This window comes from Chrysemys picta, chromosome 7 (assembly GCF_011386835.1).
Source record: "Chrysemys picta bellii isolate R12L10 chromosome 7, ASM1138683v2, whole genome shotgun sequence".
NCBI classification, from domain to species: Eukaryota; Metazoa; Chordata; order Testudines; family Emydidae; genus Chrysemys; species Chrysemys picta.
The window spans coordinates 106,451,830-106,478,348 of NC_088797.1; the positions used below are offsets into that span (position 1 = coordinate 106,451,830).

Below are 26,519 nucleotides of genomic sequence, written 5' to 3' on the forward strand. Positions count from 1 at the left end.
CCTCAGAGGTGGGCAGAGGCTGGGTGGAAATGCTGCTGGTTCCAGGGGCCGTTAATCCCCCCTGATTCCTCGGAGGCGTCTGAGTCTCAGACAGGTTCTCATTCCCTTGCAGCAGGAGGACGTCACGGCCAATGTGATGCGCCAGCTCCGTATCATGCGGCACTTGCGCCAGGTGCCCGAGGAGCTGCAGGGCCTGTGCCTCCCAGGACACCAGCAACTCCCGCTCTCTGCTGCAGGTACTGCTCTGGCTCTCTGTAAATGGGGAGCTAGTGGAAGGGGAAATGGAGCCCCCTGGCACTCACAGAAACCCTCTCCCCTCTCTGTGGAGCAGGGTCCTTTCCTCTGCCCCCAAATTCCTTCATCTGGGACAGGAGCTCTTTCCCTCACACCCATTCCCCTCCCCTCTTTCCTTGATCTACCCCCATCCCATTCCCCCTGCGCCCAGGCAGAGCTCTGCCTGCCCCATATGGTGCAGAAAGGCCTGTGATATGTAGGGGATCAGATTAGGTGCTCTAACTGTCTCTTCTGCCCATAAATTCTACTCATTTCTGAGAAACCGAGTGTAGCATTGGGAGCAGCCTCTGCTGTTTTACTGTCTAGCCGGCTTGCTTCCTAGAATGAACACTCATTGAGTGGGGTGATCCACAGAGAGTAGCTCAAACCTCCAAAGGGTCTGGCCTGTGGCAGGACATTAGCACTGCAGGGGATGGGTGGGTGTGACAGTGACATCACAAAGGCCTTTTGCAGGACCTCCGCCTATTGGTCAAAGGTGGTGACCTCACAGAGAGATGCTGACATCAGCCAGGCAGGACAGGGGCGCAGGACCAGGGAAACCTCTGAGTCCCCTGTAGCTTTCCTTCAGCAAGTCTCCTTCTCGAGGTCTCTCTTTGAGGACTGAGAGAGTATTAGGGGTCACGTACGTGAGCGCCAGGAGGAACCTCTTGAGTTTTCTCCTTTCTTTTTCCTGATTTTACTAGAAAACTGACGTCCCTGTTTAGAAGGTAAGAGCCTCCGAGAGGTTTGGAACTTGTTCAGTCTGATCCATCTGTTCCACAAGTCCTTCAGTCCAATCCACTTCCCTAACTAATTTCCTTAATTTTTTAAAGTTAGCCCTTTTGAAAAAAAAAACCCTAGTCACAGATCTATTTTTGTTTACCCTTCCATTTAGTTTAAACTGAATTAGCTCACGATCGCTCAAATGAAGGCTGTCCCCTACAACCATTTCTTCTAAGAGATCCTCACTACTCACCAAAACCAAATCTAAAATGGCATCCCCTCTTGTTGGTTCAGCAACTACTTGGTGAAGGAATCCATCAGCTATCACATCTAGGAAAATCTGAGCCCTATTATATTACTAGCACTTGTCCTCCAGTCTATATCTGGGAAGTTAAAATCTCCCATGATCACACAATTCCCATTAGTATTTACTTCATTAAAAACATTGAAGAGGTCTCGATCCCTATCCAAATCAGACTCCAGTTCTAACAGACAGCAACCCCCTCCCTCCCCCCCGAAAGGCAGAGATAGAGCCCAGGAATCGAGATGGTGGGGAAATTTCATTGAAACCGTTTCTGACCGAAAATCCTATTCAAACTAAACCAGTTTGTTTCTTGAAATCATAACAAGTGGCAATGAAAATTCTTTGTCACAATGTGTTAAATTGTCTCGTCGCACTCAAAGAGGAGACACTTAGATCTCAAAAATTAGATAAGATGCTTCAGTCTGAGCTAAGTAGATGCTGATCTTAACAATTGCAAAATAATACAATACAAATAAAATAAACTATTTCAGCCATTCTATTATGTCCTAATCTGATCTGAGTAAACATGATAGGACACCTCATCTTATGCACTGCTCCTAGTGACACTCTCCAATAGACCCAGCAGTCCTTATTTCCAGGCCCCTTAACTAACCACTGCTGCACACTCCCTCCCACAGCTGGCAATTACAACCAATCATGTCCGGTCCCCCTGCTTTGAGAGGGAGTGTGCTCCGCTGGAGAGACTTCCCTCACGGATCACAGGGGGAACTCAATCCTGCCAACGATGCCAATCATAAATGAATCTACTCATCGTTAGGTGCCCCCCGGCAGCCAGGCATGGCATCACAGCCCTCTCGCTGGGCTAGCGTCCCCCATCCATGGTCGCTCCAGCACCACGGCAGTTTCTCTGCCTGGTAACTCCGGCCAGGTCACCACCTTTAGTCCACCCTTCTGGGGCCCAGCTTGCCTCACACTAAAAGTCCAAAGAGGTCTTTCCACAGACAGAAGTCCTTCTGCCATCGCTGGGGCATTTGCTCTGCCTGTAGCCCCCTTGCTGGGCTTGGGAACCCTCTCCAGGTGCGTGTACGCCGCCTCCTCTGGGGCCGGTAGGGGAACCCAGTCCCACCCTGACATTGATAGCAGCTCAGGGCCCTGGACCCAACAGCTAGGTCTGCACCTTTCTCTTTGCTGCACTTTTCCAACCTCTCTTCTCAAGTTCCCCTCCAGGCTTTCCTGGCTGCTCTGAACTTCCTACCTCGTTCTTAATCCTGTTGCTACCCCAGCTGGGCTGTATCACCACTGAAGTCTGGCTCTTTACGGGGGCGGATATGGTGCCTCTCAGTTCGGGATCATTCTATAATCAGCTTTCTGTGAGTGCCGGGGGGCTCCATTTCCCCTTCCACTAGCTCCCCATTTACAGAGAGCCAGAGCAGTACCTGCAGCAGGGAGCGGGAGTTGCTGGTGGCCGCAGAGGCACAGGCCCTGCAGTGCCTCGGGCACCTGGCACAAGTGCCGCATGATACGGAGCTGGCGCATCACATTGGCCGTGACGTCCTCCTGCTGCAAGGGAACGAGAACCTGTCTGAGACTCAGACGCCTCGGAGGAATCAGGGGGGATTAACGGCCCCTGGAACCAGCAGCATTTCCACCAAGCCCCTGCCCACCTCTGAGGGATGGATTCCCCCTCCTGATCCCCAGGATGGAGTCTTGTCCTTCCTAGTGACCTCCACTGGCAACCCCCCTCCTTGTACGGGGAGCTCCTGCCACCTCCCCCTCAGTGCCCCTGACAGCTGTTCCACCTCCAATCCACAGCTCAAGTTCTCAGACCCCTCTTCTCCAGCCCCACCCAGGTTGGGTAGGGAGGGGACTGTAGCGGGGGGGGGGGGGGAGGAGGGATTCTGGCAGCAGTGAAGTGGGATGTGGGGAGGTTGAGACCTTTCCCCAAGTCACCCCAGCCACTAATGCTGAAGCCGCAGGATGGCAGCCCTGGTGAATGGGACGGATCGGCAGCCCCTGCTGACTGAATCCTCCTGTTCTCTCCAGCAGGGCCGGCTTTAGGAAGGGCGGGGCCCAATTCAAACATTTTTGGCGGGGCCCCGGCAGGGATGACAAAAAAAATAATGTAAAAAAAAGCCTTTCATTTCTTCCATGTATTATTTACTTTCCATAACTGTATAAATAATAAAATTATACATTAAGTACATTGCATCATATATGCTGTTGATCAGTTATTAATGAGCTCCGTTTCACATGTGTGGGTCTCCGCCACTCCCTGGGGGTGTGCTAGGGTGACCAGATGTCCTGATTTTATAGGGACAGTCCCGATTTTTGGGTCTTTTTCTTATAGGATCCTATTATCCCCCACCACCTGTCCCGATTTTTCACACTTGCTGTCTGGTCACGCTAGTGGTGTGCACATGTGTGGGTCCCAGCTGCTCCCTGCCCTCCTCATTGAAGCAGGTGTGCAGGGTCACTGCCCTGGGAACTGCAGGGCACCAGTGGACATGGGGCTGGCTGGAGGCAGGGCAGGGGCTCACTGGAGGTAGGGTCTGGCTGCAGGCAGGGCAAGGGGTGCGGGGCTGGCTGGAAACAGGGGTGTGTGGGGCTGGCTGGCTTTGGGCAGGGCCGCAGGGGGGTTGCGGCAGGGGTTGCCTGGAGACAGGGCAGGGGGTGCGGCAGAGGCTGGCTGTGGGCAGGGGGTGCAGGGCTGGCTGGAGACGGGGCTGGCTGTGGGCAGGGCAGGGGGTGCAGGGCTGGTGCGGGGACGGGGTGCAGCAGAGGCAGCTTTAAATAGCCCCTGAGTCCCCCGCTATCCCAGGGCTCTGGGGGCTATTTAAAGGGCCCAGGGCTCCCCTGCTTCTACCGACCCGGCCCTTTAAATAGCCGCGGGAGCCCTGGGGAAGCAGCGGGGCTCCAGTGGCTATTTAAAGGGCCAGGGCGGTAGAGGCAGCGGGAGCCCCGGACTTTTTAAATAGCCCCCAGAGCCCCGCAGCCCTACCCCAGGGCTCCAGCAGTGGGGGTCTGGTAGCAATTTAAAGAGCCTGGGGCTCCGGCCCCTGCTGGGAGCCCTAGGTCCTTTAAATTGCCCCCTGGGGAAGCCGGGCCACCCTGGTACAGCGCACCGGCTCTTGCCGGTACACCGTACTGGGGCTTGGGCCCGGGGCCCGATTCAGGGGAATTGGTTGAATTGGCCTAAAGCCGGCCCTGGTGGGGGTATGGCCACAGAGCCGCAGGGAGGGGAACCCTGAGGTGTGGCGGCTGGGTGGGTACTGGGAGTTCCTCCTGAAGGGACGGGGGTTGGCCAAGGTCACTCAGCCCCGGGGTCTGGGAGGGGGACAGGCTGAGGGCACTCAGAGCCCCATGAAGTGGGGGGGGAGCTGAGGGGAGGGACTGGCCAGGGGCACTCAGAGCTCGGGGGGGGGCTGTCCGGGGGGGCACTCACAGCCCCAGGAGGTGGGTGGGGGAGGGCACACAGGATTTCAGGAATTCCCTGGCAGTGAAGAGCTGCTGGCGGCAGGGAGGAGCCAGCCGTGACAATCCCCACTTGGGATCCCTGGCTGGGCTAGTGGCTATGGGGGCCCGTGGCCAAGCTGCAGCGGAAGGTGACCTGAAGGAAATGCCTCGGCCTCGGCCTCCGGCTAGGAAGGGCCTGGGCCAGACAATGACCCACCGCGCAGTGTCCCAGTTCCTTGCCCCACACCTGCGGGGCACGGCCCCTCCTCTGTAGGGAGGTTGGCATGTACCTTAGTGCTGCTTCCTCCATCCCCAAAGGCCTCTCCCAGCCAGTCTCTGGCAACCCCTGCCGTTCAATACGCACATTACCCTGCTGTGACATACCCGGGTTGGGGGGGGAACCCCTTGGGGATGGGGGGGCTGTCACACAGCTGGGCAATTTAACCCAGCTGGGCAGGAGTGACTGTCTCCCTGGAGCTGGGGTCTCAGCCCAGGTGTCTCTCTGCCCTTCCCCCTAGTCGCCCCCGGGCGAGGTGGGAGTGCCCCACGTTGCGTTCCAGCCCCACATTCGCACCCACAAGTGCTGGTGGGTTCCAATCCCAGCTGAACACGCCCACCCGGCCCTAGTGCGGAGCAGAAGGGCCCAGCGCTGCCCCACAGACCCTCTGGCTCTCCGAGCCCGCTCTTACCCATCACCCCAGCACGTCTGGCCCAGGCTGAACGCTGCTGCTCTGTGCAGAGAGGCTGGCACTTCTCGCTCCTGCCGTACGAGGGGCTGCTACCGACTGCTCCCCCTAACCCCCGCCCTGCTGCGCTCTGGGGATGTTGCCCTGCTGTGGAGCTCTGAGGTGTCTTGAACTGGAATTTGTTTGGAAAGAAACTGCTAAGGAGCCTTATCAGCCCCGGTCAGAGAGTACCTGGGAGCCTGCCTGGGTCGGGCGGGTCTGGTACAGCCTCCCCCCAGATAAGGCTCTTCCCTGGACCTGCCACCCATTGGAATCTGGAACGATTCCCTCCGAGGTAACACCCGGGGCAGCCAGGGCAGGGCAGGGCATGGCCTGCTCCCCTGGAGCGTTAGGACTTTCAGGAGTCAGAGGTGTCAGCGGAGCAGGTTGTGATTGTACGTTAAAGCAGTGAAGAAAGTTGGGGGGACAGAGGAATTGGGTGCTGTGGCCCCCCCATGCCTGGGGCCTATTTGAAAGGCAGCTGTCACACTGTCCCCTTTATCGGGAGTGCCCACTACACCCATCTCACGCAGTCCTCGGCACGAGAAGGGGGAGCATGTTCCCAGCTGAACGGCGTTCGTCCAGGACTCACCGACCCCTATTCCAGAATGGGGGAGTGACCTGAGAGAGAGGTCACCATGTAGCCTGCAATTATCAGTGGCTTCTGGATTCCTCTGGGAAAGAGTTAACCAGGGGCTTAGTTTAGTCCACACTTGGCTTTCTCGGCAGTGCTGGACTCTGGTGGCAGGGAGGTGTCCAGCTCGCACCCTTTCACCTGGCAGGGAAAGTGCCCTAAAGGTTAGGATGTTCTCACAGGCTGTCGTAGTTACTGGGACCTTGGCAGGGAGGATTGGTGGCTTGTGGGGCATCGGATACCTCCCCTCCTCCTAGAGCTGTGCAGTAACCAGAACATTACCCCCGCGAGGAGAGGGTTTCGGGGACCCTGGGATCTTGGGAGCCAGGGCTTCTCTCAGCAGCCTGGAAGCCCAGGCCCCCCATCAGCCTGTCAAGCAGGTGGGCAGGCGGGCGAGCTGGCAGGGAGCTAAGCAGCTTTCCGTGCTAAACCTGCCTGCTTTCTGTCTGAAGGTTTGTCCAAATCGACGTGTTCCCACGAAACGTTTGGATTTTGACAAGCTGGCAATTTCTGATGGAAAAACGGTTCCACTGGCAAATTCTGACCAGCGCCTCTCCTGACCGCACAGCTCCCTGCATCTTTGCTGAGCGTGGAATCAGAATGGACTTGACACAGGTGGTTGTGCCCTGGGATGCCATCTCAGGCCAGCTCCCCCAGTGCTCCGGCGCTCACATTCTCCTAGTGGTGACGTCTGACCCTGGGGAGATGAAAGGCCTTGCGGGTTGTTTCCTGCAGTGTGAGCTTTGGCTGCAGGCTTCTGTCCCCAGCCATGGCACGAAGGAATCTGTCTAGCCAAGCTGGGCGTCCTCCCTCATCTGTGGTCAGAGGTCACACGGGCCCTTCCAGTGACAAGGTGGCAGCATCTGGCCCTGGGAAAACAGACATCTGCTGTGTGCTCACCTCAGAGATTTCTTTCTTTCTGCAAACTGAAGAGGCCTCTCTCCTGTAGCCTCAGCAGAGGCTGCGAGGAGGCCAGCAGACCCGGTGGCCCCCTGCAGACTGGGGGAGGCCCTGACCAGTAGCTCTAAAGGCCAGAAGACCCCACAGGACAGGTGGGGAATGGGACTGTGACGTTACGTTGCTGTTCCATGGTTCCTTTCTCCTAGGGTTACCATATTTAAAAAAATAAAAAAAAGAGGACACTCCACGGGCCCTGGCCCCGCCCCAAGTCCACCCCTACTCCGCCCATTCCCCCAAAGTCCCCGCCCTAACTCCCCCTCCTCCCTCCCAGCCACACGAAAAAGGCTGCCCAAGCACTACCAGCTTCACGGTTTGCCGGGCAGCCGCCAGACCCTGCGCCCCCGGCCAGCGCTTCCCCAGCACAGCTGGAGCCCGGGAGGGGAAGAGCCCAGCCGGGGGCGCAGGGTCTGGAGGCTGCCCGGCAAACCCGTGAAGCCGGTAGCGCTCGGGCTTTGGGCAGCCCCTATGCCTCCGGACCCTGCGTCCCCGGCCGGGCACTTTCCCTCCTGGGCTCCAGCTGCTCTGCTCCTCCCCTGACTCTTTGTCTCTGTTTAAGAGCCAAGCTGCCCGAGCCAGCGCTACGGGCTTCGGGCAGCCCCCTTGCCTCCGGACCCTGCGTCCCCGGCCGGGCACTTTCCCTCCTGGGCTCCAGCTGCTCTGCTCCTCCCCTGACTCTTTGGCTCTGTTTAAGAGCCAAGCTGCCCGAGCCAGCGCTACCGGCTTCGGGCAGCCCCCTTGCCTCCAGACCCTGCGCCGCCGGAGCAGAGCAGCTGGAGCCCGGGAAGGGAAGTGCCCGGCCTGCGGCTCGGGGTCCGGAGACACGGGTGCTGCCCGAAGCCAGTAGCGCTGGCTCGGGTGCTTGGCTCTTAAACAGAGCCGAAGTCTGAGTCAGGGGAGGAGCAGAGCAGAGGGAGAGGAAGTGCCCGTCCGGTATTTTTCCCGGACATGTTCGGCTTTTTGGCAATTCCCCCCGGACGGGGGTTTGATTGCGGAAAAACCGGACGTATCGGTAACCCTACGTGACTGGTGCCTGGGGCCGGGGGCGCAGCTCCAGCCCCAGGGGGATCCAAATCCGGACAGTGCCGGCTCCCCGCAACGCGCTGGCGTCCACAACCCCCGGAGGGCGCCCCCCAGCCCTGCGATGGCTGCCAAGCGGTGCCCAGAGACACCCCCGACCCAAAGGACAGGGGCTCGCGCCCCCCCCCTCCGACGGTTTGCTGCCTCACGGGGCAGGTTGGTCGCGTCGCAGGAGCCGCTGGGAGTTGTAGTTCTCGGCCGCTCCCCTCTCCCGGCTCTCCCTGGAGCGTGAGGCCCGGCCGGACTACAGCCCCCAGCATGCCCTGGGCAGGAGCGAGTGTCGCACCGAGATGATGTCACAGCGGGCGACCAACACACACAGATTCGGAGATCCTAGCCTCCCTATTTCCCCGGACATGTCCGGCTTTTTGGCAATTCCCCCCGGACGGGGATTTGGGGACCAAAAAGCCGGACATGTCCGGGGAAATCCGGACGTATGGTAACCCTAGTTGAGCTTATTGCCTCTGCAGAGCTGCCATGTCCTGCTGGACTAGGAATAAAAGATCAAGTTCATGATCCAAACTCAGTTCTCCTGCATGCAGCACAGATTAGGTGGTGAGCTCACTGAATTGAAACAAATATTAATGCCTTAGACAGAATTTTGACAGAAGACGGAGATTATCAAGTTTGGCCCAGAATCAGAAAGAAAGATGTTTCTTAAAATGGCTTCTCAAGTCAAGGCTACTCATGATCTGTAGTGACTTCAAAATACCTGCTATGAGAAGGTCCAATTATGGCTGAAAGGGACCATCCTGCCTTGAAGGGCTTTTCAGAGTTCCCCAGCACACAGAGTGCACCTACTGATCCACCCTCCAAAGGGGTACAGCATATTACAGAGGGGTATGCCTAGCCAGCTTTGATTGTTATTGCATGGAGGAAAGGAAGGTTTCCATAGCCCCGTTGCCTCCTCAGTTCTTCCTAGCTGCTGACCACACTGCTTGTCAGTGCCAATGTCACTTTAAAATACTATTAATTAAACTTAAGAATTTGAGAGGTATATACTTGGGTGCGCGAGTTTATCGTTGTGTGATGGCTCTCTTAATACTGTACAAATTTAAATTTTAGTTCAACAAGAGTAAGATTTTTTTTTTCTAAAAGTGGGTAATATATTTGTGTGTTATACCTATCTGTCTTTGGGGTAGACAAGCAGACACAAGAATTGTCTTGTAAAATTGTAGTTTCTCTTTAACAAGCCACATTGACAGGCAATTATTCATGGAGGTTGTTCTGTGCTAAATGTTTTTTCATGCTGTGCATCCCTGTCTCTTGATTGCAGGAATGTGCTCCTGTGAATTATAATTATAAGTAAATATGAACTGATATGTTTGAAATAACTTACTAGAACTTCTGCTTCTCTGTAATATTGATTATATTCTCTTGCATTATAGAGATATATGAGCTCTGAAAAAGAGTATTTAAAAGGAAATTAATTCTTAGGAAACAGTTTGTTTATTGTAAAACCGTTTCATTATATTCTTTCACTGGCATAAATTTTGGCATAAATTTTCAGGGTAAACTCAAGTGGCCAAATTCTGCCCTGAAAAGTCAGTGGCATTACACAGATGTAACAGAGGGTGAAAATAATCTAATTCTCCTCTCTCACTTATAAATCAGGAGGTTCCACAGAGGTTCTCATGCAAAGAGTGAAATCCTGACCCTCTTGAGGTTAATGAGAGTTTTGGATTGAAGTCCTGGCCCCACTGAAGTCAAAATGTTTTATCGTTTACATGAAAATACTGTATTCTGAAGAGTTATGGTATGTCTGCTATAAGTTAGGCTTCCATATGAGAAGAGATTAGTAAGAGTGGGACTTTTCAGCTTTGAAAAGAGACAACTAAGGGGGGATATGATTGAGGTCTATAAAATCATGACTGGTGTGGAGAAAGTAAATAAGGGAGTGTTATTTACTCCTTCTCATAACACAAGAACTAGGGGTCACCAAATGAAATTAATAGGCAGCAGGTTTAAAATAAGACAGAAAATATCATATTGCCTCTCTATAAATCCATGGTACGGTCACATCTTGAATACTGCATGCAGATGTGGTTGACTTGCCCCATCTCAAAAACGATATATTGGACTTGGAAAAGGTTCAGAAAAGGGCAACAAAAATGATTAGGGGTATGGAATGGCTCCCATATGCGGAGAGATTAATAAGACTGGGACTTTTCAGCTTGGAAAAGAGATGACTAAGAGGGGATATGATAGAAGTCTCTAAAATCATGCCTGGTGTGGAGAAAGTAAATAAGGAAGTGTTATTTACTCCTTCTCATAACACAAGAACTAAAGGTCACCAAATGAAAATTAATAGGCAGCAGGTTTAAAACAAACAAAAGAATGTATTTCTTCACACAACGCACAGTCAACCTGTGGACCTCTTTGCCAGAGGATGTTGTGAAGGCCAAGATTATAAGACGGTTCAAATAAGAACTAGATAAGTTCATGGAGGATAGGTCCATCAATGGCTGTTAGCCAAGATGGGCAGGGATGGTGTCACTAACCTCTGTTTGCCAGAGGCTGGGAGTGGGCTGCAGGGGATGGATCACTTGGTAGTTGCCGGTTCTGTTCATTCTTTCTGGGGCATCTGGCATTGGCTGCTTCCGGAAGACAGGATACTGTGCTAGATGGATCTTTGGTCTGACCCAGTATGGCCTTTGTGTTTCTTATATATTAAAAATTGGTACTTGATACAGAGTGAGAAGCTCAAACTGCAAAAGTTAGATCTGGTTCTGGAAAATCTGAAGTGTTTGGCTTTAAAGGTTTGATTTGGCCCATTGTACCAGTAGTTAACCTTTGAATCTGGGTCTGGATTTATAATGTCCCCAAAGCTGAGGGACATTTGGATCTGGAATTTTGTTTCAGATCCAAACTGATGTGCACTACAGTGGTAGATGAAGTTATCTGTGTATATTCAGTAGGTTCTGTCACAACTTGGGATTCTTTGCCATTGAAGGCACTATATAATGTAAACTAATGGGCCAGATTCACACCAATGGGCTCAGGGGGTGAAAACTACTCCCACACTTTCCCCTGAAGACAGCTGTACCTGGCAGGAATTTACCTTTGAAAGTTAATCACTGCTGTCCCTTCTTTGGTAGGTTCAGCCAAGGAAAGCCGCTCTAATGACATCTGGAACTCTGTCAGTGGAGGCTGCCCTGGAGAAGAGCACATCTTTTGAATAGCCTACCCCCACCCTTTCCTGGGTCAACCCCGCTCAGTTTATGGGCTGCATCTGCAAGTTCAGCAAAGCTAATTTATAAATTAAATTAACAAGGCAATGTGTACATAGTGACAGGAATGTACCATTTAAGAGAAATCCTTCCAAATCAATGATGCACGTCCTCTAGGAAGAGAGAGAGAGAGTGTGTGTGTGTGTGTGTGTGTGACAAATAATTTTGAAATGTAACCAACATGTGTAGTATTAATTATGTTTAATTTAGGAAAATGTTTACTCACAGAGAAACAACTGTTTTAGATCAGATTCTATGTTTAATTCTACGCCTTATTATGGAAATAAACATTTGCACTTTACAGCCATACTAAATTAGGTTAAAACATTTTTAAAAATGTAATTGTGCTGTTTTGTTGTTAGTGTCAGCTTATCCTCTCAAGTACAAAAACAAACTGCATGATAAAGAAGCACAAGGAAAGCATGTCAGTAAAAATATTATAAAATGCTTCTTACTTGCAGGAGAAAAACTAAGTGCTGAAATGTCATTCTTCCTCAGTAAATAGAGCTCTATAAGGTCATATAACAGACAGAAGTGGCCAAAAGGGGTACATCTCAACATTTTATTTAATTTAAAAACTAATCTTGCATTGATTTATAAAGAAGAAATCCTACCAGACAAAATTGTTTTTTTTTTAAATGAATTATACAATTAGTGGACGAAGGGAATGGACTGCATGTAAAGTATCTACACTTCAGTAAAGCATTTGACATGGTGTTTCACAAAATCTTGCTTGACAAATTACTTCAAAATGGATTGGATACAAACACTATTACAAGGATTAATAAATGATTTAAATAATGTAATAAGCAACCAGGGTGAAATCCTGGCCCCATTGAAGGATTTTGCGCCAAGAAAGGAGTTGGGGTAGGTTTCTAGTAGGATGTGACAACATTCAAACCTTACTTTGTTTATATCATATGGAAAAAGGGATTAAGAGCACATTGTGGGTGGAATATAACTTTATGACCCAGGCCAGGAAAAGGGTTATTCACTCTGCATTTGATATAGTGACCACATAAATTAATTTCTATGGGATGTGTCAGGGAAGCATCTACTAGTTTTCCACTAATTTTCTTTTTCTAATATGACTGAGTCATTGCACTGTGTCTCAGCATAGAATCAACACTTGATGGGGAATCGGACCGCATGTGTTGAATGTCAGCTTTCCTTCTTCAAAAATTGCGTAGTTTCTAAAGCTTCTGAGGCCATATAGAATTTGCATCTTGTGTTCCTCTTACTATGTATGTCTGGTAATGTGTCACACTGCAGAAATAACACAAAACTTCTGATGATGTTGCATCATGAGATGGGAAGATACTGCACATCTTAAAGACAGATCTACTTTTGATCTCCTTGTTGCTGGCGTACGTCAGGAGTAACTCCTTCGAATCAGCCTCATTAGTATTTTATGTAGATCTTGTGAATAGTGATGAAGGTCATTCATCTATACAGCAAATTAAGCAGAATTACCATATGACACCAAGTGAGATATATTGTTCTTCTTCAGGTGCTTGCTCATGTCCATTCCATTGGAGGTGTGTGCGCTCACCACATTCACTGGTGCTGGAAGTTTTTCCCTCAGTTGTATCTGTAGGGGACTAGCTCCGCCACTCTCTGGAGTGGCGCACATATGCGCCGGGATAAGGGACGCTGACACCTCCCCTTTCAGTTCCTTCTTATCGCCAGTGATGGTGCTGGAATGTTCCCTTGCCTCAGCAAGCTTTACCTTTTTCCAGTGGTGTTCTTGTATTTTCTACTGTATATATGTGCTAGAGTAATTTTTGTATAGTTCTTCCTAGTTCCCTTAGTGTTAAGTGTAGAAATAGTTTTAGTCCCCTATTGAACTTAGCACAGGGATGGGGCATGGCATGATCCCCGTGCTTCAAGACTTGTGACCACTGCAAAAACATATGCCCATCAGTGATCCCCACCAAAACTGTCCGAAGTGCTTGGGGGGAACCCACATAAGCGACAAGTGTCGCATTTCTAAAAGTTTAAAGCCGCAGTACAAAAAGGAGCAATACATTTGGCTTTGAGCGCTCCTTATGGAGTCCACCAGCCTCCAAGCCAGCCAGATTGGACTCTGCTCTGTGCACCTCTGTGTCGGAGCAGAGTGCGCCGCTGGCACTGACCTCCGACCAGGGTTCATCCCCGTCCCCAGTGCCTGCAAAGAAGCAGAGGAAATCTGGGAGTGGGTGGTCTCCTACATCCCGTAAAGGGAAGCAGAAAGCTGGAAGTAAGCAAAGACTCGCGTGGGGCAGCTTACCTTCTCTGGATCATAGCCAGCATCCACAGGTCTGTTGAGCCCCCTCCGAGACCTGCCTGACACCCCGCAAAGTGGCAAGAGCATCTGGCACCTGGCAGTGCCGTCCACACCGGAGGCCTTCTAGGCTGTTAGGGACATATTGTTCCTTCCGTGCTGCTGACACCTACCAGAGAGGTTGCCAGTTTTAGAGGTAAATCCCCCTGTGGCCCTTCCAGCGCTCCCCTTCTCTGCAGCACTGCTCCCCGGCACCGCTGCAGATGGCATCCTGACAGTGGTCTCCAGAGCAGCCCCACCGGCCCTCCGATACAAGCCATCTTACCTGCCAGAGTTCCCGGCTCCGCTCCCCAGACTCTAGGCATCACTCTCCGGGATGCCAGCATTGATCGCCAGCTATCTAGCGCAGACCTACCGAGGCACGTCACCAGTCCCCAGAGATCAGGCAGTAGTCCCCTGAGCATCTGCGTCGCTCTGCAGACTCACGGCATTGATCCCTTAAGTCGTGACGCCAGTCCCCGGAGTCACATCACCAGTCTCCAGATCATCTAGACTGGTCTCCAGAGTCGAGATGAAGGTCTCCATGCTCCCAGTCAACAGAGCGGCACCGTTCTCAGAGCGCGAAGCATCAATCGCCGAGTTACCATCGCCAATCTGCTGAGCACTGTCACCGGAGATGTGGCACCAAGCTCCACCATCCCGGCACCGGTCCCCAAGAGAAGAATACGGGGACAGTCAGCATGGAAACGGCAAGGAGGAAGCCATAGTACCACCCTGGTCCCCGAGACAAGTTTTTTCCTCCTCAGGCTTGGAAAGTGAGGAGGGCGCATTGCCTGTGGGCCAAGGTCACCTGCCTGTGGCATCAGGATTTCCCCTGGTACTGGCAGCAAGTGCGTGGCCACAGAGCCAGTGTCTGGCTCCGTGGCAGTTCTGGAACCCCTGGGAGTTCTCTCAGATGTTGGAGCATGTGCACTGATTGGTCTTGGGACATCTGAGAAATGGTCAGCGACAGTCTCCCGCCCGTCTCCTGACTGAGAGGAGGAGTTGGAGTTGGGTGACCAAGGTCAGTCAGCCTCAGCCTCAGGGTGCTCAAGGCTCCCCCAGCAGGGGAAATGGAGTTGACTGATCACCTGTACCCACCACCTCATCCTCTTCACCTGATGAGGCAGTAGTGGGGCCTTCCCATGTGGTTTTCCAGGATGATGTGAAAGCTCACCAGGATCTACTGAAAAGGGTGGCAACAAACCTGGGGCTAGAGGCCGAGAAGTTGTCAGAGCCCTCTAACATCCTATTTGACATTTTGAGCATGGCCCTCCCTTCTAAGGTGGCCTTACCTATCCACAAGGGAGTGCTAAAGCTAATCAAGGCCTTGTGGCAAACTCCCTCCTCCCTGCCCCCCGTCTCCTAGTGGTCGGAGAGGAAATATTTTGTCTGAGCCAAGGGCTTTGAATATCTTTATACCCATCCCGCCCTGAGCTCACTGGTTGTATCTGTGGCCAATGAGCACGACAGACAGGTGCAATCAAGTTCGACCCCTAAGAACAAAGAGGCAAAGAGGCTCGATCTCTTTGGCTACTCTCAATTGGAGGCTGGCAGTTGAACAAATTTTTCTGCCAGTCACCACGCCCTGCTTGGTCGCTACAACTATAACATTTGGCACTCTATGGTCAAGTTTGTGGACTTGCTGCCAGAGGACTCCAAGCGGGAGTTCCTGGCTGTTCTTGATGAGGGCAAGACAGTGGCGAGGGCTGCCCTCCAAGCAGCTTCGGACACAGTGGACTCCACAGCCAGGACCATGGCTTTGGCCATTTCCATGAGGAGCGTATCTTGGCTGCAATCCTCCATGCTGTCAGTGGAAGTTCAGCAGTTGATCCAGGACCTCCCCTTCAATGGCTTGGAACTGTTCTTGTACCAGATAGACAGCAGATTACATGGCCTGAAAGATTCTAGAGCTACTTTGCGCTCCCTGGGCCTTTACACATCAGCGCCAGCAAGAAAGTGATTCAAACTGCAGCAGACCCAGATATTCAGGAGTCAGACCCACTTGGAGCCCTTCCGCAAAAAGGGAAAGGGCTATAAGCACCGACCAGGCCAAGCACCGGCTTTCGCAGCTCACTCGAGCTCTACCCACCACCAGCTGGGTAACAAACAGGCATTTTGAAAGTGTGCTCGAGGGCGACCTCCCAGCCTGCATCCTGGATCCAACACTCCTTTTGTTTTCCAACCGTTTATTGCCCAAGCCAGGCTTGGACTTCAGAAACATCAGACCAGTGAGTGCTCAGCACTGTGGCAGGGAGGTATACCCTCCAACTCCTTTCTATCCCTCCCTCCCACCCCATTCCTCTCAGGGACCCTTCTCATGAGCATCTGCTCGCTCATGAGTTGCAAGGCCTCCTGCAGGTGGAAGCCATAGAGGAAGTTCCACAGCATTTGAGAGGGAAAGGGTTTTATTCCTGCTATTTTTTTTTATTCCAAAGGCCAAGGGGGGGTCTACGCCCCATCCTCGACCTGCAGAACCTCTACAAATATCTCAAGAAGTTGAAGTTCCTCATGGTCTCCCTGGCCTCTATCATCCCCTCCCTGAATGCAGGAGACTGGTATGCCGCCCTTGATCTGATATTTTGATATATCTCATATTTTGATATTTCATGGCCACAGAAGGTTTCTGTGATTCATAGGAACATCCACTAGCAGTTCACAGTGCTCCCATTCAGCCTACCGACCGTGCCCAAAATGTTTACAAAGTGCATGGCAGTAGTCACAGCCTGCCTCAGATGTCAGGGTATCCAGATCTATCTGTATCTCGACAACTGACTCATCAAGGGCTGCTCCAGAGAGCACGTCCAGTGCCGTATCACGATGCTGAGAGCCACCTGTCAAGCGCAGGGCCTGTTGATGAATGAACAAAAATCAACATTGGTCCCGGTGCAGAGGATAGAGTTTATTAGAGCTGTCCTCGACTCTACCCGAGCCAGAGTGTTCCTGCCAGAAGCCAGGTTCAGGGCAATGGCAGATCTGATTGCCCAAGTCACTGTCCACCGGCTCACCACAGCCCAGGTCTGTTTCAGGCTATTAGGGCACATGGCGTATGCCTTTACATTGTCCAGTACACAAGACTGCAGCTCAGATCCCTCCAGATGTGGCTGGCATCAGTCTAGTCCTCAGACAGACATCACCTGGACAAATTTCTCACGATCCTGCTGTGGGTACTCAACTCCATGCAGTGGCAGTCCCACCTGGATCCAGCGTTGGAAGGTGTTCCATTTGTGAATCCACGACTCAGTGTCTCTGGAGTCAGATGCGTCCAATCTTGATTGGGGAGCGCACCTCGGTACACTCAGAACTCGGGCTATGCTCTTGAGAGGAGCTGTCATTGCACATAAACGTCAGAGAGCTCAGAGCCATCTGCCTGGCTTGCAAAGTGTTTCTTTATCATCTGTCTGGTCGTGTGGTGCAGGTGTTGACAGACAACATGGCCTTCATGTTCTATGTCAACAGACAGGGAGCAGCTCGATCATCGGGCCTTTGTCAGAAAGTCCTTTGCCTGCGGGACTTCTGCATCCAGCACGCTATCAACCTGGAAGTCTCGCACCTCCCTGGCATCTGGAACACGCTGGCGGATCGCTTCAGCAGGTCCTTCTTCTCACCATGAGTGGTCCCTCCATTTGGAGGTCGTAAGGATGCTCTTCCAGAAGTGGGGAGCTCCCCAGTGGACCTATTTGCCACCAGACAGATCAGAAAATGTCACCAGTTCTGCTCTTTGCAGGGTCTCAACAGCAGCTCACTATCTGAAGATCAAGAGTGACAAGGCACGAGTCATTATGATCGGCCTGGCATGGCCGCACCAGCATTGGTTCGGCACGCTCATGGACATAGTGGTGGCGGCCCCGTGGACGCTTCCCAGCTGCCCGGACCTGCTGTCTCAGGATCACAGACAATTACTGCCCTTCGCCTGTGGGACTTCTGCATCCAGCATGCTATCAACCTGGAAGTCTCGCACCTCCGTGGCATCTGGAACATGCTGGCGGATCACTTCAGCAGGTCCTTCTTCTCTCACCATGAGTGGTCCCGATAGTGACGGCTCATTCCACAAGAGCTCAGGCATCATCGGCTGCTTTCTTGACTCAGCTCCCAATCCAGGACATCTGCAGAGCCACAATGTGATCGTTGGTACATACCTTCACGACGCACTACTTCATCACGCAGCAGGCCAGAGATGATGCTGGCTTTGGTAGAGCTGTGTTGCAATCGACACATCCATTAACTCCTACCCGCCTCCAGAGGTGGTACTTGGGAGTCACCTACAATGGAATGGACATGAGCAAGCATTTGAAGAAGAAAAAATGGTTACTTGCCTTTTTTAACTGTTCTTCGAGATGTGTTACTAGTGTCCATTCCATGACCCACTCTCCTTCCCCTCTGTTGGAGTTCTGGCAAGAAGGAACTGAAGAGGGTGGGGCGATGGCATCCCTTATACCAGCACATATGCATGTAGGGGGCACCAGAGCCTGTCCACAATGGATACCACTGCTGGAAACACTTCCAGCACCGGTGCATGTGGCGAGCACACACACCTCCAATGGAATAGAGATGAGTAACATATCTTGAAGAACAACAGTTACGAACGGTGAGTAACCTTTTTTTTTCCCCACAGTGACAATAGAAACAAATATAAACACCCCCAAAACAAATAGTTAATGAAATGGTCAGTTTGTTGAAAAATGTATTGTGACATGTTGAGCCCAAAATCTGTAACATGGAAAACTTGGTAAATATTAGCTTTTTAAAACAAGGGGAAAAAACATGTTGAAAAAATGTTCTGCTTAACCCTAGGAATCTACAATATTGCCCTGATATTACCAAATATGAAAACTTGCTTCCTTTTAGTTTTTGTAGAAATCCACTCACTTTAACTCTTTACAGGATTGAGTTCAAAGGGTGATAGCACATCCTCAGCTTTCCTAAGAAGCTTCGCACTTTGCAAAATGTGTTTATCTAAAGGCACATCTACACCCTCAGCATTGAGCCTCCGAGCCTGACTCAACTGACTTGGGCTTTTACTGTGGACCTAAAAGAGCAATTTTAGCTCTTCAAGCTAAGGCTGGAGTCTGGGCTCTGAAACCTGGTGATGGGGAAGGGTCTCAGAGCCTGGGATCCAGCCTGAAACCCAACATCTACACTGCTATTTTTAGCCCACAGTTCAAGTCCTGCAATCCCAAGTCTGACTCTGAGACTTGCTGCTTTTATAATTTTGTTTGTTTGTTTGTTTGACATACTCTAAGATCCCATTTAAAAAAAAATCCTTTCTATATCTTCTGTATTCATGGAGATATTTAAAACCCAAATATAGGAAGAATTTCTCTTCTGACTATTAAGTCTTATTTATTGAACTTGTCACCTCAAGAAATAGAACTGACTTAACTTCTTAATGGATTGGCTCTTAAAGATAATCGACATTATCTGACATAAGTACTTGAAATGGTAACACCTTACAAAGACAGCATAAGTAGCATTATTTTCTGTTTCAGTTCATTTTTATTGGAGCTAGCATTGCAATGAAAGGTCTGATATCCTACTTCCCACAGTATACAATTGGAATTATCAGAGTTCATAAGACTTAGAGAATGTTGATAATTAGTTTTGGTTTATCAGATAAACTTTTTGCAAAGTTAAAATACAATTGTGAAATATTAGAAGATAAATGTATTTAGGTGTCATGGTAAAAATAAGTTTAGTGCGTATCTCCCCAGTCATCTATCTGTAAAGAAACACTCCTTAAAATTCATTATCTGTCTTTCACAAATTCTAGATCTTAAAGATGCAACATTTCAGAAGCAACTGGGAGATTTGCCCACCATAATTCTGTATAAACAATATACTTTTGGGACTCAGTAAAATCCAACTAAAATCAATTATGCATTGTTTTCTTTATCAGCACTGTAAATTATGATGTTGCTAAAGACCTACTTTCCATGAATTATCTAGGTGTGATTTTCCCAACTGAATGAGTATATGAAAACAGAACATAGTTTTAGTTCATTGATACTTACATTTTATGGCCACACTTAGTTTTTGCAGATAGGTGTGTCAGCACCGATCCTGAAGACTTACATATTCTGCCCTTTGTATTGCATACTACTTTGTGGGCGAGGGATGGAGATTTTGGTGCACTCACAGAGGACTAGGATTGTCAAATATCAAATGGGAAATTAATGTTTTCATCATACACATGAATTTTGTAATGTAAGACGATCGCTTGTAAGCCACATGTGGGAATGGACTTAGCATTATGCTATGTTTTGTACCTACAGTTTTGGAGAACTATAAAATTCCACCCATCCTGCATGGGAATTCCATTAAATAACATTGAGTTACTGTACAAAAGTCAAACCTTGCTTGGAATTTTAAGGTGTACCCTATCTTTAGGCTTGTTATGAAAAGTAAATTTTAATGGGCCATCTTCCCCACTGGCATTAGTGGGTGCAGCTCCATGACATCGCACTAGTTGTCCATTTGGACATTGGATGTAATCATTTTGTGTTAAGGACAACAACCTCATATTCAACTTGTACCTATAATCATCAATTATAACAGAACTTCGTAAATAAAATAAAAACCAATTAGTTCAATTTGGATTCACACATTGGAAGAAAATCAAATACAGCCAAATCCTTTACATACAACTCTCTTCCCCACCTTATATGCTCTGGGCCAAATTCAGCATACAGAAACAGCCCTGTCAGCTCCATGTCAAGTATACTAAAAGCTGGTCCAAAACTGTGTGAATGTGCTAAATGGTATAATTTGCACAGACCTCGCACTCAGAAAGAAGAAAGTTGGGTCCCCATATTTTATTTACATCCATCTGCTATTTGCCTTTCCTTCCACACCCTTCCATCTACTGCCAAATTGCACCGTTTTTATAGTTCCTTTTCACATTTTCTGACCAACTTGCACATAACATGTAACTTGCATCATCATTTATATCACCACTGAACTTGGCCAAGAGACTTCCATGGGAATTCCACCCAGTTACTCAAGGCTTACCCCAGTCTGACTTTAACCCTCTTTCTCTTCCTTCCCAAGATAGGGAACATTATATAAAAAAATAATTGCTTTGGGGACATAGTTGGAAGCTATTTAAATTTAATCTATTGATTGTGATCTTGGCAGGGATTCGGACTCGAAGTGAGTAGATAGTCTTGGAAATTCTTTTAAATATTACTATCCTCGTTCATAAATATGCTGTCTATATTTCTATAATTATTTCTACAATTTCTAACTAATTCAGTTCAGTGGTAGGCACCATAGGTCATGACCCTGATTCTGATCCTACATGCATTTGTATTACATTGGTGTAACTTAATTCCAATGATATTACTCTTGATTTACACTGGCGTAAAAAAGATTGGACTCAGACTTCCACATCTCCACCCTAAATAAGATTTTCTGCCTGCTCTTTCATCTTTTGAATGTCTTTGACTTTTTCTGAAGTAAAAGCTTGTCTCACTGTTTCCTCACAACTCACTCCAAGAAAACACTAATTAAATAATCATAGAGATGAAGGGCTGGCATCTAGTTCAGCCCATTGTGCTGAGGCAGGACCCATGCCTGACAGGTGTTTGTCTAACCTGTTCTTAAAAACTTCCACTGATGGGGATTCCACAACTGCCCTGTGAAGCCTATTCCAGTGCTTAGATGACCTTATTGTGGAAAACTTTCTAATTATATCTAACCTAAATTTCCCCTGCTGCAGATTAAGTGGCACTTCAGTAATCAAGGAAAACAATCACAATCCTCTCTATAACAAACTTTAACACATTTGAAGACTGTTATCAGGTCTCCACTCAATCTTTTCTCAGAACTAAACTTGCCCAATGTTTTTAACCTTTTATCTAACTCTTTTATCATTTTTGTAGCTCTATGCAGGGATCTCTCCAATTTGTCTACATCTTTTCTCAAGCTTGGTGCCCACAACTGGACACACTACTCAGGTGGGGCCTCACCAGTGCCAAGTAGAGTGGGACAATAACCTCCTGGTGTCTTACACAGGATACTCTGGTTCATGCACTCCAGAATGATAGTAGCCTTTTTTCAACTGCATCACATTGTTGACTCATTCACTTGATGATCCACTGTAAGCCACAGATCCTTTTCAGAAATATGACTGCCTAGCCAATTATTCCCCAAGTCAGCTGCTTGATAACTGAAACATGTTAATGGGCGGGAATTAAAGTTGGTCAGGTCTAATTGCTCAGAGTACAGCACCACAGAGGGGAGCAATCAGTTGATACAGGGCTCTAAACATTTCCCACTAAATCCTCTCAATGTGGCAGAAATGATGGATCCAAAAAAAATGCAGTAACTAGTACAAGATGGAACCCTGGGCTGTAGGCCCCTACAAAGATGTGTATTCTTCTAAAAGGTCTGAATTCCTGCCTCACTAGGACTTTATCAAAGTTTGGGGGATGTTATAATCCAGCAGTAACCTATACTTGGCAGGAAAGATTAGGACTGGGGGACTCCACTTTGTCTGTTTTTGACACTGTTAAAGCAGAGGTTGGGGTAGTTTGAACCTGCATGAAGTGAAGTGTCGATCAGCCATAGCCATGTGCCCTTAGCTACATACACCTCTACCCCGATATAATGCGACCCGATATAACATGAATTCGGATATAACGCAGTAAAGCAGTGCTCTGGGGAGAGGGCAGGGCAGCGCAATCTGGTGGATCAAAGCAAGTTCGATATAACGCGGTTTCACCTATAACGCAGTAAGATTTTTTTGGCTCCTGAGGACAGTGTTATATCGAGGTAGAGGTGTACTTATTTAAATTTACCATAGCTTATTTTCCATCTGCAAACTCCAGACTTCGTCCCTTGCCCTACACTTTGGTGTCTAGGTAGATTTCAGACTCTCAGGCTTCTGAATGCTTGTATTGTGCAATTTACATCCTCTCAGCATTTACACCACCGGGCCAGACCCTGGACATTACTGTGTGCCATTTGCACCATGCTGGTGGAACAAAGGTGTGACGTTACGAGTGTGATATAATATCTCATTGAAAGATGACAGGGCCAGAAAGAGTTAATTAACTCACAGACTGACCTGACCCATGGGTGAACCTTAAGGACTGGTTAGGAAGATATGTAAATGACTAGAGCTTTGAAATTCAAGTCTGCATTGTTAGAGATCTCAAGGGTAGATGTTTGCTCAGGTCTTGTAATATAAGCAAACAATTCTTGTCTATTGCTATAGCTTTAATTTAAAGATCAAAGAAGGAATATTAACATTTATGATGATACTTGAGTGAAATAGTATTATTGTCTGTATGTCTCTTTGAAGGTTGTGGTAACCTGTATCTGTACTGTTTAATGGATAAATTACCCTGTACTAATTTCCAAGATGTTTGGAAGGAGAATTAAGCCTATTGTTTTCTCAGGCCGAAAGGCTGCTGGAAATGTATAAGAACCTTGGGACGTGATCCTTCATCTCAGATCTGCTTTGGGTTTCAAGAGGGGGAAACCTTAAGCCACAAGGATTGAGATCCCCAGTCATTGACTGGAGCCACCCTGAATATGGACATTGGACTATAACCTATGAACTATATCTAAAAGGACTTTTGGCAACTACAAGCTCACCTCTGCTATGCATCTGAACTTCAAGGATTGTATTCAAGTCTGTATGTATATTGATCTTTTAACCAACACACTCTCTCTTTTCTTTTTAATAAATTTTAGTTTGGTTAATAAGAATTGACTGTAGCGTGTATTTTGGGTAAGATCTAAGTTATAATTGAACCTGGATATGTGGCTGATCCTTTGGGATTGGAAGAACCTTTTCTTTCATATGATGAGATAAGATTTTCATTAATCATCATCATATCTGAGAGGTGTGTCTGGACGGAGGCCTGAGGCTGGTCACTTTAAAGGAACTGCATTGTTTGGACTTCTGAGTAACCAGTGAGGTACTATAGAAGCTGTTTTGTGCTGGCTTGGTAAATCTAAGTATTGGAATAACCACCAGATTTTGGGGTTTGTCTGCCCCGTTTTGTTTGCAGTTCACCCTGATTGAGTGACCTCAGCTGGCTCCCACGGGCAGCACCGTCACAAAAGGGGATAACCCTTAGATAGGTGAGTCCCTTGAGTGGCATGAAACAGGCTCTACATCATCTGTTCCTGTGGAGAGCAGAACAGCAAAGAGAGAGGAGGAGAGAGCTTGGCCAGAGCAGACTACATACCAGCAATTGTAGGATGGGGGATCAACTAGGGTTACCATCCGTCCGGGTTTCCCCGGACATGTCCGGCTTTTTCAGCGTTAAATGGCCGTCCGGGGGGGATTTCTAATCAAGTAGAAATGTCCGGGATTTCCCCCTTCCCCTCATGCAGAGTGCGGCTCAGCTGTTTGGACGCCTGGCCTGATTGAAAGCCGTTAGCAGCCAGAGTCCCTCCCCCTCCCCCACTCCCTCCTCCCCCACAGAGCAGCACGGCTGTGTTTGATTCCACGTGGAGCCTGCATTTCTCCCTCTGCCAGGTGAGCGGGGGGAGCAGGGCAGGCGGCGGGGTGTGTGTGTGTGTGTGTGTGTAGAGGCTGCAGGGGCAGGGCAGGCAGGGGGCGCAGAGGCTGTGCAGGGTAAGTGGGGAGCAGGGGGCACAGAGGCTGCAGGGGCGGGGGGGATGCAGAGGCTGCAGGGCGAGTGGGGTGCAGGGGCGGGGGGGTGCAGAGGCTGCAGGGCGAGAAGGAGCAGGGCAGGCAGGGGGTGCAGAGGCTGCAGGGCGAGTAGGGAGCAGGGGGCACAGAGGCTGCAGGGGCGGGGGGGCACAGAGGCTGCAGGGGCAGGGCAGGCAGGGGGCGCAGAGGCTGTGCAGGGTAAGTGGGGAGCAGGGGGCACAGAGGCTGCAGGGGCGGGGGGGATGCAGAGGCTGCAGGGCGAGTGGGGTGCAGGGGCGGGGGGGTGCAGAGGCTGCAGGGCGAGAAGGAGCAGGGCAGGCAGGGGGTGCAGAGGCTGCAGGGCGAGTGGGGAGCAGGGGGCACAGAGGCTGCAGGGGCGGGGGGGCACAGAGGCTGCAGGGGCAGGGCAGGCAGGGGGCGCAGAGGCTGCAGGGCGAGTGGGGAGCAGGGGGCACAGAGGCTGCAGGGGCGGGGGGATGCAGAGGCTGCAGGGGCAGGGCAGGCAGGGGGCGCAGAGGCTGCAGGCTGAGGAGGAGCAGGGCAGGCAAGGGCATAGGGGCTGCGGGGCGATTGGGGAGCAGGGAAGCACTTAGCAACCCCCAACCAAGATCAGAGCGGGAGGGAGGAGGGGGAATGTGGGGTGCTCAGAGGAGGGGGCAGAGTTGGGGCAGGGACTTTGGGGAAGGGGTTGGAATGGGCGCGGGGTTGGGGCGGGGCCGGGGGCAGAACCGGGGCCCCGTGGAGTGTCCTCTTTTCTAAATGTTTGAATATGGTAACCCTAGATCAACTTAAGGGAGACATTACTGCTTCCTCAAATTAGAACAGCTTTACGCCTTTTGTAATTACTCTGGAGTCCGAACCAGTCTTGTCTGTCCTTAGGATGGGAGGTACCCACTCAGCCAGATCCAAAAAATTAGGTCCTCAAACTGATTAGTTTACTTGATATCTTTTTCAGTACCTAATGTAATTGCCTCAGTGTTTGATACTGAAGTGGTAGAAGTGTTGTTAGAGATGCGTATCTTGGGTTCTTAGTTCCTGAGTGAATGAACACTAATACTGAGCAATGCATTGTTACAGTCATGGGTAACTAGGTCTGGGGATTTTCAGTATTTGCTAAAAAATGGAGATTGTGCACCTCTTCTAAAGAAGTCCATGTTTCCCTTGAATAATTAAATACCATAATGAGATGTTGTGTACGATTAAGGTACATCTGACGAAAGTTAGAATTTAACTAGTACTGAAACTTGTTAATGTTCGGTGCTTAATCCTCATTTACTTATGGTATACTCATAGCACACCAGAGAGAATGTCAGACATGAATCGCAGAGTTGCAGTGACAGAATAGGGAAAGGAAAAGGCCTTAAATTGGGACTTGGAGAGTAGTTTTCAGTTAGTCCTTCAAGAGAAGGTCAGTTCTCAATGTGGGAAAAACAGAATATATTTCTGAGAGATTCTATTCAAATAGACAGAAAGTGTTTGGAATATAAAGAGCCTGTATTTGTCCAGGGTATTGCTGTTGACTTTTGATGAGAAATTTCCTCATTGATAGAACACGTTTTATAATTGTTTTTTGCACGTTTGGAATAGTACGCATCTCTTCCTGCTGATTAGAGCCTTTTCCTCTCTAGTTATTTATCTTTAGCCTTTTTGATAAATTGGACTCTGCAGAGGAGCACTCATGGAGTTCTTATGTATTACTTACGTGCATTTTAAAAACAATATGGCATATTAAAAATTAATGGAAAAGTTAAATATGCACCAATCACTTGTACTAACAGGAATCTGCAAAATATATATTGGAGTCTGGTACATGTTTCATATTTTTAATTCATTGTGTATGCCAATTTGTTTTAAAATGCACAGTTATGCACTTAATTTTTGTATTCAGTTTAATATATTTCAGACTTATTTCCCCATATAAGTTCAAGAGCAGTCAGTCTGTCTTCCTATCTAGTTGTCCATCCATTCCTGCTCTCATCGACACTGATTTTATTATTGTGTATCTATGGCGTTTTCTAGAGATTCTACTCATTTACATTGGTGCAGAATGAGAAGAGTCATCCAGAAAGATAACAATGATGCAGACCCACATTTTTCGCTGTAAAGAAAGCATTCATTGTAGAAAACTTGGTTTAGGAGTCTTCCTGTCATTCAGAGCAGTCCAACAAGATGTTACATCGTTCTGCTCTCTTTAATGAAATGAATCTCCTTTGTCCAATTAGGTTCTTCTTTTTTTAGCATCCACAG

The 26,519-nt window shown here is 49.2% G+C and overlaps 1 long non-coding RNA gene across 1 annotated transcript; it reads left to right on the top strand.

Annotated features, from left to right (window-relative positions):
• The first annotated feature begins 8,294 nt into the window (after positions 1 to 8,294).
• On the top strand, positions 8,295 to 23,299 carry LOC135972788 (uncharacterized). The gene is made up of 3 exons (XR_010589304.1): positions 8,295 to 8,665; positions 9,725 to 9,866; positions 11,209 to 23,299. It is a non-coding gene; the product is annotated as an uncharacterized LOC135972788 (long non-coding RNA).
• Positions 23,300 to 26,519: the final 3,220 nt, after the last annotated feature.